Raw genomic sequence first — 13,275 nt, forward strand, 5'->3', positions numbered from 1 at the left:
TAATGATCTAATACATATGTATCTCGGATGATCACCTAGTAAAGGTATCAATGATGGGGAAAATTAAAGAACTCTAATAAAGGAATAAACAAACCACACATTAAGTTTCAATGATGAAGCCGATAGTCCATAGTTTACGAAACCTCATATAATCAAATTAATCAAGATCTTGCTCGCTAGACATGTAAAACCGTGAAAGTCAATTAAGTCGTCTTAGTCATCTAAATTAGTCGAGTGGTTTAGATATATGTGTATATCTAATTAGTATATATATATATATATATATATATTTTAAAAACTTATTGAGCAATACATTTAAGTATTTTGACACTTCAACAAAGAAAAACTGTATTTTGACCTTTGGTTGATTCAATAAGGAGTTTCTTGTTTCTCCCCAATTTTCTTAAGCATGCTATAACAACAAAATTAAAGCAAGATCCAACAACTATGTAAAAACCTTTGTTTTTTCCTCTTTCGACTCCATTATCTAAAACCTTTATGCAGGCACCGTGGCTTTAAACAAAGGATACGGACACGGGACAACGCGATAAGTGGATCAATCATGCCATGTTTGTTGACTTCGAAACGCGTAAGATAAGCGGGACAAGTAAGTACATATCAAATTATCTGTAAAAATAATAAGATAACCACTTGGTCCTATTATATAGTCATATCTACCGATCCTGATACTTTATTATTCAACAGACCGTACAGATCATCATCACTATCTAGTATCTCCCACTTTTCAAAACCAAGTAGTTGTAATAAGAACAAATGATTCGTCTTGTTGCTAACTTGCTATCAACATCCCAAGTGGCGCAAGAATAAAACGGTATTTTTAATGTGATTTAGATGTTGGACTAAGAAATTATGGACTTTTGCTTAAAAAACATTATACTAAATCATAGCAATTGACCAATAATTCATGCATAAATACTACAAAAAAATATCGAAACAAATACACTATTAATGATGCATCAAAATTTTTTTTTTATCATTTATTCGTTTTTATATGATTGAACGTACGTGGTCCTGGTTCAACTTGAATAAGGAAGTTGAATATGGTTCAACCATATTCCCTAATAGCCGGAATACTAAGTGAACGTTTCCTGAATGTTTTATATGACGCGGCTACGTACGACCATTTTGTTCTTGTACTCACTCGTTAGCTCAAGAGATCGAGGTTTTTGGTGTATCTGTCAATCTTTGTTTGGTCAGTCCAGTAGTATGTTACTCATCATCTGTCTTTATGGATTCCTCATCCACTGATCCAACCTGTGTTAAGATTACATGTAAGAGTATTAACACTAAAAGCAAAGAAATGGGATTTTACCTCCTCCCAACGAATCAAGATTTTGGTTACCTCTTCACGGTTACATTCTTCATTGTTATCACTGAGATCTTCATCATAGACTTCTTCATCTTCATCGCTCCCATGTACCGAATGCTCCTCTTTAAGCTGCATAGAATTAGATACATAAGGATTAAAAAACGTTCTATGAAAGATTCTTTTATTTTCATACATTTGATTTTTGTAAATATACCTCTTTGTAGCTTCTTATTTCAGTAACATAAGCTCTTGACTCACACTCATCTATACTCTTGACGTGACTAGTTGTGCCATCACTAGGCCAAGCACTGATCCCAAAGAGATCGAACTGAAGATTCACTGGTTCACTTTTTTGTGGGTGCTCTATTCTATTATCTATCTCAGTACCAAAGACGGACTCCTCGATCTTATTAACGGAATCTATTTTCCATAAAATTATAATCCAATAGAATTCAATTTCTGATTACTTTTATTATTACTAGGTGTTAGCTCACACTACGCATGAGTTATTACATAATCACTATTATATTTTGAAAAATTAATATAAATTAACATGTTATTATTATTATTTTTTCGGTATACATCAAAATGTAAAGACTACATAGTATGAATTTAAATAAAATAAATTAATCAAATTTTCTTTTGATGATAATATATTTAGTGCAACTAAGTCATATTGTATCTTACATGCCATATGCAATATATTTTTGTAGTTGTAGTCATATTTCAAAATCATTGAGATATATATATTTCTTTCTTTTTTGTTGTCAACCATTGGGCCACAATTGGCCGGCCCATTAGCCAAATTCCTACATTCCTAGGAGCCGGGACTCGATCCCGGGTGTGATGATGCCTTCTACAAATGAACTTACCTCCTGCCACTGCACTAAGGTCACTTCACGAGATATATATATTTCAAAAAATTTATTTTGTGGTGTTAGTTATGGATATTTTTTTATTTTTTTTATGGTGATAGCTTAAAAAAATTTAAAATGTTTCAATTAAGACAAAATCAAAATAATAAACAGTAGGTTTGCAGTGTATCATACATATATAACTAAGTGAGCCTAACAATAGAATATTAGACTAATACATTTTCCAATAAAAAAAAAAACAGCAACTACTTTATTCGGTTATTATCTTGAGGTCTTTAATTGTGCTAGACTTTGATTTATATGAAATGATAATATTTCATATAGAAAAAATAATTAAACTATATATCATATATTATATGTATATCCTATTCAAATAAACTGAAACTTTTATTAAGTTAAGATATCATTGGTCAAATCAAGAAAAAATAATGATATTGAATAATTTATATAATTATGTGAGATTTGAAATATGAGGCCATGAGGATTATAATGAGAAATGTGTCTTTTCTAATAGATAATACAGAAATCGATGTGTAACTACATAATATGTAATTTAAAAGTGAGTGTTGGTGGTTCCATAATTAAATGGGTCTAACTACATAATATGTTACACATTGATCATTTAAAAGGAATAGGAACATCTAATTCTCAAATAAACTTGATTTTTTATTAAAACCAATATATGTGAATTTAAATTTAACTATGGAAATTTTTTTAAAAAATATGAATAGACTAGAAAGGCAATAAATATAAAAGAAATATTTTATTTTTATATAAATAAACTAAAAATTGAAAACAATGTTAAATATATATAATACTTACTAAATTAAAATATAGAATTAAACTCTTACAACACATATGAGATATAACAACATTTGATATTGGTGGGAGAGGCAGAGAGAATGATTACTTATAAGATGATAATCCAAATTATATAATGGAGATGAATCTTAAAAAATAAGAACAATGTAAAATATATATCATGTAGTCTCTAAAATTAAAATTTAGCATTAAAAATTTACAATGATATTTCATTTATTTTTTTTGTAACCCATACAACAAAAATAAGAAATCGAAAAGAAAAAAATGATTTGAGGTATTGTGGAAGAGAATGATAGAAGTGGAAGAGAATGAGAGAATGTAAAAATGAGAAAGTAAAAGAATGTCAATATGAGAGAATGAGAGAATACTTATTTATATGATGAATCCATGGAAGTTACATTATAGTAATTTATTATGTTTGAATAAAATTGAGTGGTGGAATATGATTAATGCATAATTTATTTTATTTTCAGTTATAATTTATTTTAATGCGTGAGTTAAATGTATTGTGTTAATTGGGTCTTAAATATTATTTAAAGCAATTAAAAATTAGAAAGCAAATAAAAAAAATAAAAAATAAAACAAACAAAAAATCATTTGAGGTATTGTGGAAGAGAATGAGAGAAGTGGAAGATAATGTGAAAATGAGAAAGTAAAAGAATGTCAATATGAGAGAATGCTTATTTATATGATAAGAATTGATGGAAGTTACATTTATAATAATAATTTATTGTGTTTGAATAAAATTGAGTGGTGGAATATGATTAATGCATAGTTTATTTAATTTTCAGTTATAATTTTATTTTAATGTGTGAGTTAAATGCATTGTGTTAATTGAGTCTTAAATATTGTTTATTTTAATGCGTGAGTTAAATGTATTGTGTTAATTGGGTCTTAAATATTATTTAAAGCAATTAAAAAATTAGAAAGCAAATAAAAAAATAAAAAATAAAACAAACAAAAAATGATATGAGGTATTGTAGAAGAGAATGAGAGAAGTGAAGATAATGTGAAAATGAGAAAGTAAAAGAATGTCAATATGAGAGAATGCTTATTTATATGATAAGAATTGATGTAAGTTACATTTATAATAATAATTTATTGTGTTTGACTAAAATTGAGTGGTGGAATATGATTAATGCATAGTTTATTTAATTTTCAGTTATAATTTTATTTTAATGTGTGAGTTAAATGCATTGTGTTAATTGAGTCTTAAATATTGTTTAAAGCAATTAAACAATTAGAAAACAAATAAAAAAAATAAAAAAATAGAAAGCATTAAATGGAAATCAACCAATAAGCAGAGACCAAAACCTTACTTTTATGTATATGATTATAATCTCTCTCCCTCAATCTACTGGAAATCAACACTCCCACCCCACACACTAACTACGCTTTTAAAAGTGTTACAACCTAAAAAAATTGTTCTCTACTCTACTCTAGAGTTACTCTCTAACGATGACCACCGGTAAAAATATGATTGTTTTTGGGAAGCTTCATACTTTAGCAGAAACAATCTGTAATATCCGCGAACCGGATTATGCTGTTTTGGTAGGAGTGTCGATCGACACCCTTGTGGCATCGATCGACACCACTATTTCTGGGTTCGTCGGGTTTGTTTTAATTCGCAATTTTTGGTTTGGTCTGTTTGGTTTAGTTAACTAAACCGAGTATATAAGTGGAGAAGCGAAAAATTAAGGGTTTTAGGATGTCTGGTCGCCGTTTGCAGAGATAGAGAGAGAGGAGAGAGCCTATTGTGGTGTGAAGGAGATTAAAGGAGAAAGTGCAGAATCTTTAGGGTTTGGGAGGAAATAGTTTCGGCGTATCAAATCGTTCTCAAAAGTAATGAAATTTGGTAGGTTTATTCCCAAGTCTTTCATCGTCATTCTCCTTTTTACAGAAGTATTTTTAGATTTAAACTCGATGAGTTATTGGCAGTTTCGTGAAGCACGTTTTCTCAGACGCGAGTTGGAACCATCGGGGATTGTAATTGAGATCGTGGTCTCGTCTGGTTCCTGATCGTGCTGAAATTTTGTGGGAAGCGTCGTGACGTCTAGGGATAGCTTTTCACCGGAGCGATTTGGTAGTTAACGGTTGGTTTTCATTTTAGGGTTTCGTCTTTGAGACTGTTCTTTTCTGATGTTTCTGTCCAGTTTTGCTATAAGTCGTTTTTGGTTGTGTGGCTTGTTGTAGGGCGTTTCTGGGCTGTTTCAGACGTTAGGAGGGTCTCAACTGGTTGTATTGGTTGTTATAATCAGTTGATAAGGTGAGTGCATGACCATGGCTTATCTAAGCCTGAGAATCCTTTGTTTGCTTGATTTGTTGTGTTTTGTGGTGTTGTTCTTGCTTGTGGTGGTTGTGTTATAGTTATTATAGGTTCCTGAGGCTTTTGGGAGAGTTTGGGACAGATTGTAGGCGGATTGAAACGGAGGTTCGTTGTTCGGATTCGTGCAGTTCGTGTCTGCGAAGGGAGTGTTGATCGACACCAGTTAGGTGTCGGTCGACACCATGTTTGGCCAGTGTCGATTGACACCTCTCTGGTGTCGGTCGACACCAAGTTGCTTGTTTCGTGATTTTTCCTGGTTTGTTTGTGTTTGGTTGTCATTTGTTAAGCATTGGTTTCTCAGTTGCTTGTGTGTATAGCCCAGTAGATGGGAGGATTGCCTCACTAAGTATTTGTGATAATACTTACGCATCTCAATTGTTGTTTGTGGTGTGCAGGTTTGTGTTGTGGAATCATGGCGATGAGGAGGAGGATGATCTAGGGTCTCGTTTGTGTGTTATTGGATTGTTGGATATGTTGTTGGAACCTTGGATAGAGATATGCTAGGTTGATGGATAGAATGCTTAGGATTGTTATTGTATTGATGTTGTAATGGTTTTGTATGGTTGGTATGTTTCCGCTGTGTGTACTGGTTGTTATTGGTTTAATGAGGAGTTGTGGTTTGGGTTGGTTTAATTTAGTAGTATAGGCTGCATAATTGTTTACATTGTATTTAATTGTTAAAAAAAAAAAAAGGTCGGGTTGTTTCACAATCTCTTACTCAGCTTTAAATGTCTCTTTCTAGACGAAAATGTAAATCAACTACCTAATCCACACCACAACTATCTCACCTAATGTATATTAAAAACTTTCTCTCTAACTAATTTTTTACTTGCTTTCAGACATGCAACTCGCCTATCTAAGTTCGAAGATCTGTTGATTCGGGGAAAGCAGTTTCTCTCTTTGGAAAACATTTGCCATTGAAACACATGCCAAACTTCTTACACTCTGGACAGACTATTTATATTTGAATGCAACATCGTCAACCCAATATTTTTTGAACTCCAACAATTCCCAAAAGATATTATATTTCATATATATCTGGTTAATTCTGTATTTGTTTTTTACCCATTCTCCAACATGTAATATATATTGCTTCCAGTTAAATCAGTTTTTGTCTTACTTTTCACATCAGTTTTTCCCAATATTCGTACAATAATCTTTTAAAATGAACAGCAATCTTATAGTCTTTAATATTTTCCCCAGTAACTATTTCAAGGCAAGTAATGTCCCGTCAATTTTAGTTGGCAAAATTTATTAAGACCTAAAAGATTTGTACATGATTGAACAAATAGAGACTTACGTCAAACAACAAGGATGGAGGCCAGGTAATATGACCAATTTATATTTTATATTTACTACTATTACTTAAAATATCATCTTGATATTTTTAAGGAACATTTGTTTTTGGTGTAAAGCGAAAGTGGTTGAAGTTGTATATTGCGCAATAGGTGGCACTACATTTCATGCACTAACTGTAATTTGAAAATGAAAAACTTTGGTTTGACCTTGACACGTCACACTTTCTCTCCATCCGAAGCTGTGGGAATACTCCATTGTGTTGTTTTCAATGAGTCCGGAGTGTAGCAATCCGTTGTTTCATACTCTTTCTGTCTCTCAAAGATTGATGTTTAGAAGTTTTTACACATTTTAAGAAAACAATGATTACTGGTTTAAAATAAATTATTTTCTCTCACAAAAAAATATATTGTTTAATTGTAGACCAATAACAGTTTATAAATTAAAATGTTTTCAATGATTATTTCTTGAAGTTTACAAAATATTAACTTTAATTAATTCAAAATTGTAGAAAATCAATCTCTGTGGGACAAAAAAATATCCCAAAACATCAATTTATCAGGGACAGAAGGAGTAGTTATTTTCATATGTTTTTTATTTTATTTTATTTTGTGTACTAACTATTTGAAAGTACTATTCAAACTAAAATTGCCAACCCAAGTCACATTTTTATTCTTAGGCCAACTTAGATGAATTGGACGACGAGGTGGCTTAGCTCATCAAAGCCTTAATAGGGAAGTCATTCTATTCAAATGTCAAAGAGTCTACATACAATTTCACGGCTCTATGTACCAGAGTTTCACTGTCAGTCTGTCACATCTATCAAAGACGATCAATACACTTACCCTTAGAACTTGAGACACACATGTGGAAAAAATTTCAACAAGGAATCATAAACCATTTACGCTTGAATTTTAACATTTTCTATTTTACATTTTTCCCTTTGTTATTTTAACAGATAATTACTGATGATGTAAACCAAAGCTTAAAACTGAGATTAAAGTCTCTCCAAGATTTGCAAGGGATAAAGTCATTGATTGGAGTTTTAACATTACTGGTCTATTGTTGAAAGGAAATACAACAACAAAAGTAAAACAACTTCTGATGTTGGGAAAAACCAGCAGGAAAAGCGAATAAAATCACTTGTCGTTTCATCTGCAAAGCAAAGACAAATACAAGCTACATAAAAAGAAGACAGTATAAATTTCAAATTTCACCGTATATGTATTACAAATTGGTAGCATCCCAAAACAACACATTCTAATTGTAAAACAGATAGATATTTTAATCTTTTATATATTTTGTTATTTAATAAATTAAACAAGACTAATAACTTAAATTATACATCAAGGTTTGTTTTTAGTAATGGAGTGTCGGTTGGGGTTGGGTATGGATAAATTATTATTTATGCTATGGATTGTTCAAATCTCCTTGTGATGATGATGTCAAATATCGATAATTAACCGATCTTTTCATTAGAATTGAATGATTTTAGGTTTTTTAAAATTGATTTGTTGAATTTAGTATTAGACATATCTCTTAAGGATAATATATGTACCAAGTGAAATTTACAAGAACAGGTGGTTTCTATTTTTTTCACTTAAGCTTGTGGGTTCTCTTATGAAGAGAAAAAAATACTTTTTCAATAATTTCATATATAAGATTTAATTGTAAAATAAAAATAAAAATAAATCCGTGCTAATAACCTCTAGTATTTAATACGAGATAGTAAGCAACAAATGTAAGATCTATATTCTATACACATCACTGATCCATGACCTCAGTGATGCGAGTTACAAAACATGATTCGACTACAAATGTAAGATGTTCTGTCAAAATAAATAAAAAAATTGGAAAGAGTTCGGACATAAACGAAGACACATAATCAAAACCACCAGCTGACGAAAATAAACGATGGAGACAGTATAAAAATGCATAATCTGGATCACCTTAAACGCGTGACGAGCTTTACATCCCATAAGCTGAAGAGTACTTTGCAATACAGTAAGCGTATACCGAAACGAATTCTCCCAATTCCCATCCCCTTTGGGCTCGTTGAGCACCACCAAGTACAAAACCTTCATCATCTCAGCCATCTTGCAGTCCACGGAAGAAAAAGAATGAATCACAATGTCAAAAGTTCAAAAAGAATGCATATGTCTATTGATTTGAAGCTACTATGCATGTGATTTAAGTTCGTGTTGGGTTTACATTGCGATAATAAAAACCATATTTATAGAGTTTGTGATTTTGTGAGGGTAAGAAGAAATAGTCTGTGAGCCTGATATTATAAAGTAGTGAATTGTTTATAGTGCATTAGAGGCATTAAATGTTTACTTAAAACCAAACAAAATCTTACTAGTATATGAGAATGAACCTAAACATTTTTTTTACTAGCTTCAATTTCATTAAAAACAAATAAAAAAAGAAGATTATTTAAAATTTAAGTTTAACCAAATTTCTATAAAAATATTTAACTGAAGTTTGGACCCAAAAAATTGATCAAAACCGTAAAGGATTTTGGGACGATTAAGAGATTGATTAATTAGTAATAGCTTTGAGTGGTGTGCATATCCATAAATTTTTACTACGGTCATTGTTTACCAACCATGCTTTTTCGAGGAAAACGATTCAAAACAGCCTAAATTTAAAATAATATTATAACTGGTTTTTTTAAACCCAAAATTTTTTCATACTAATGTTAGTTTAGATCCTGTGGGAAAATATTATATATTTTCTCTGTACTTCTGTACTTTTAAGTTATAACATATACTATTACATACGTGTTTGCGCGTATACGTGTGGATGTTGCGAGTTTATCTTTTTCTTCTTTTTTTTTCTTTTTTCTCATATACGTGTATAGTATAAGTTACCAAGCCTGGCTTAAACAGAATTTCGGGCCATGTTCCCATAAATTTTTTTGTGTAAAAGTTATGTCATACTAAAATTTAAAAGATCAGAATCATGGAAATTTTCTGGCTCAGTGATAAAAACTTATAAAGGCTTTATATTAGGTTACGGGTTTTGATTTTTGGAATATGCATTTTTGTTGTTCAGAATGGTCATGTTCGTTTGTACTAGTTGCTGGCGACTACGATCAAACATTATTCGTTTGACAGTCGTTAGATCCAGCGATATATAGGTCGCAACGATCAACGATTAGAATTTTGAGTTGTTAGTTTATTTAGCGAATGAAATAATAATATAAAAAAAACGCGGCAAAATAACGGAAACCATATGTGATACTCTCGTGTGTTAGTCATAAAGTTGTGCAGCGCTGCCAGCGCATGGATATGATCGTGAGTCAGAGATCAGAGAGTTGGACATTGTGGAGTTGTTTGGGGATGAATGTCTTGCAGTTGCAGATGGTCAGATTCCATGAATTGATCATCATTTATAATGGCATTAAATCAAATATTTGTAACATTCATGAAATCATCAATAAAAAAATAAACTTTGTAATCTTTTGTATGGTCCTTCATTTACTATAATTTGTCTCTCACTGAAAATCACCAACGACAAACCAAGCTTCTAATGTACTTTGTGTGTTAGCGTGGACTATCATCTCACAAAGTATCTTTATTTTTGATGGGATCATATATATTTTTTTTTCCTTTTCCTTTCATTCAGAGAAAAAATATTGTTTGTAAAACTAGTGCAACGTTTAGCTGGAAATAGACTGAAAACTATGATTTAAGAGCTTGACTCAAACTAACGGAGGAGGCCCTTGTCGTAGCGTCTCTTTTAATAAAGTGGATTGACATATCTTGTGTACATAGGTACTGTTTAAATTCTTCCTCGATACTGATACATTTGTATCTCGACAAATCCTAGATGTCCAGTGATTCAATAATAATACCAGGAACAAAAATATGCTCAATCTAGTTTTGTATCAAAAGTAGAGTTAAGGTTAAGAAGGCCGTTATAAACAGGATCCTTTTGCAAATATTCGAAGAGAACGCACTTTGAAAAGAGACGCAAGGATTACGGCAAGTTCACGTAAATATCAACGTGGAGTTGTCCAACAAAAAAGTAGTTGATACTAGTTTATCGTGGTTTCTGATAGGCGTACTTTACATTACGATAATCTATTTGACTTATATTATAAAAACGAAGTCCTTACCTTGTACTCCTTCTGTTTCATAAAGAGTGTCATTCTAGCCTGATTTTTTTGTTTCAAAATAAGTGTCATTTTATATTTTCAATATAAAATTAAGCATAAATTTCCTACTTTAATCTCATATTCACTGAAGAATATCAAGAGTCAATTCTAATTTTAAGGGTATAATAAATATTTTAATATGTTTTCTTAATTTGTGTGTAAAGTGTCAAAATGACACTTATTATGAAACAGAAGGAATACTATATAATCTCGTACAGATCACAGCCTTTTTATAATTTTTTTTTACTTTTTGTTGTCATAATAACAACATTCACCAGATCAACGTTTCTCCTTCTTACTAGCTAGTTACTAATAAGACCTTTGCCATTAGTTATAAGTATTATAAAATTGTTTCAACGCAAATTAAAATCACTACAACAAATATGTACATTGTTAGCCCGAGAGAAACGCTATAATATGTAATTCATAGCTCTTTTACAAACGCTATGTTAGGCCACTGTTATCATAGGTACCACACATACAATAGCGCCAGATATGTATGCTATGATAAAGTCTTCTACCATAGCAGTACCAAAATGCTCTGTTATGGGGCTTTTCTAAAATTTTAAACTAATATTATAAGTCATTTTACACGCTATGTTAGGAGTTAGTGCTATTTTATATAATATGGTAATATCTTTTTTTTCTTTCAAAATTTATTAAATTAGATTTTATATTTTTAAATTTCATAAAATAATATTACATTAACCAAAATAAGTCTTACATAACATCAAGTGTCACCAAGTCTTAAATAAAATAAAACTAACATTACAAAGAACAAAGACAAACTTTACATGTACATGTAACCCATCCAAACCTTTCTTCTGCTCACTTTGCCTTGAAACAATCCAATGAACAGCCACTAGTTCACTTTGAATATATGAAAAAGATATGTTCCATGTTATCCTCTCCATATGCATCTGCTCATATGAAACAAAAGAATCATGAGAAGCCACAATCTGCCATTAACCCTATAAGCACATACCAATCACCGAGAGATAAATAAACCCTAAATTGTAATTGTAACCAAAACAAAAAAAGAGTCAAAAGTTGAATCGGTTCACAAGCAATGGTAAACATCTTATTTTTTGTACAGTTGGTGAAGTCGTAGGACGCACAAAGGATTAAACAAGAGAAATGAAAAACAGGAAAATATATTCAAAGTGTTTACAAACCTGGTCAACAAAAAGTCTAAGAGAAAAGCATCTTACCTGAAACTTGAGCTGCAATTTCCCTATCCTTCTGCTGGAGTTATGCTTTGGCTTCAAGTCTAGATATATCCGACTGTTGTCAATACACAGCAAGGAAATGCAGATAGATCACAATTAACAAGTATTACTTCTCTGCAGGTTTCTTCTTAACGAGTTTGTGTTACAACAACTTGGGCTTCTGAAAAAAAAACCAAGTTCATATTAGAGAGTGAGCAACAAAATTCACATAAAAGATCATTGTTACAACAAGAACCTACACATGAAGAAGAAATGCAGCCAATTAAACCTACCCTCCATTGTCCAATGCGAACAGACCAGACCAGTTTTCCGGCTAGAACAGAGAGCGACTCTGTATGACTGTATCTACTGCACGACTTTCTCTATAACCACCAACACAAAGACACATCAATCCAGACACAACATCCAAAAGTTTTTGTTTATAACATCAACAGAGATCAATCCAAAAGAGAAGTTTACCTTAGAGTTAGAGCAAGATCTATAATGCGGCCAAGCTCAAACGAGGGATTAGCCATTGGAGAAAATTCCGTGAAAATAGAGACCATATTCCCTATTAAAAACTCACACATATATAAATCTGCCATCAGTTCACAATATTACAAAAACCAGAGAAATCAAAAGTAATAAACTGAAGAGACCCAAAACTAAATTCATACATCTCACAAAAATCGAAGCTTTCAAGCTAAACAACATAGGAGAAAAGAGTAAGAACTAACTTGCCAAACTTGATAGTATAGCTTGTGGTAATCATAAAGGCCACGACCATCCACTCTGAGCTCAAAATTCCAACACAAATTTCACGAATTTACTTGGATTAACAAGAAAACCCAGATCAGTACGGATTCATACAGCGAGAAGAGAAGTGAATCAACACAAATGTTGCAGAAACCCCTAAAATCTGAGAGTGAATCAACACAAATGTTGCAGAAACCCCTAAAATCTTAGAGATGAGCAGAAGAAGATGAGATTACCGATAGAGACTTAGAGAGCCTCTTTGTGACGATGGTGGTGGAATTGATATAAATCAATATGGATGAGTTGGTTCAGTGATAAACAGAGTCTCAAGTCAGAGAGAGAAAGAGAGAGAGAGAGTACCTTCGACCAATTTTCCTCTACGCTTGCCGGATTCTGGGTCCTCCACTTCTGTGGTTTTCGCAGTAGTGAGAGATTTTTCCGGAGAAACCAAAGCTGCATCCTCTAAATTCAGATCTGTTGGGAGAAGGGCCAGATTCTTC

General features: G+C 31.8%; 1 long non-coding RNA gene across 1 annotated transcript; it reads right to left on the reverse strand.

Moving 5' to 3' along the window:
* Nucleotides 1-11,480: 11,480 nt before the first annotated feature.
* LOC109131340 (uncharacterized) lies at nucleotides 11,481-13,275 on the reverse strand. Its single transcript, XR_015567261.1, has 7 exons — nucleotides 13,136-13,275; nucleotides 12,757-12,848; nucleotides 12,500-12,590; nucleotides 12,313-12,402; nucleotides 12,151-12,200; nucleotides 12,023-12,081; nucleotides 11,481-11,731 (listed from the first exon to the last, which is right to left on the reverse strand). It is a non-coding gene; the product is annotated as an uncharacterized LOC109131340 (long non-coding RNA).

This window comes from Camelina sativa, chromosome 9 (assembly GCF_030686135.1).
Source record: "Camelina sativa cultivar CO46 ecotype springtype chromosome 9, ASM3068613v1".
Taxonomy (NCBI): domain Eukaryota; kingdom Viridiplantae; phylum Streptophyta; class Magnoliopsida; order Brassicales; family Brassicaceae; genus Camelina; species Camelina sativa.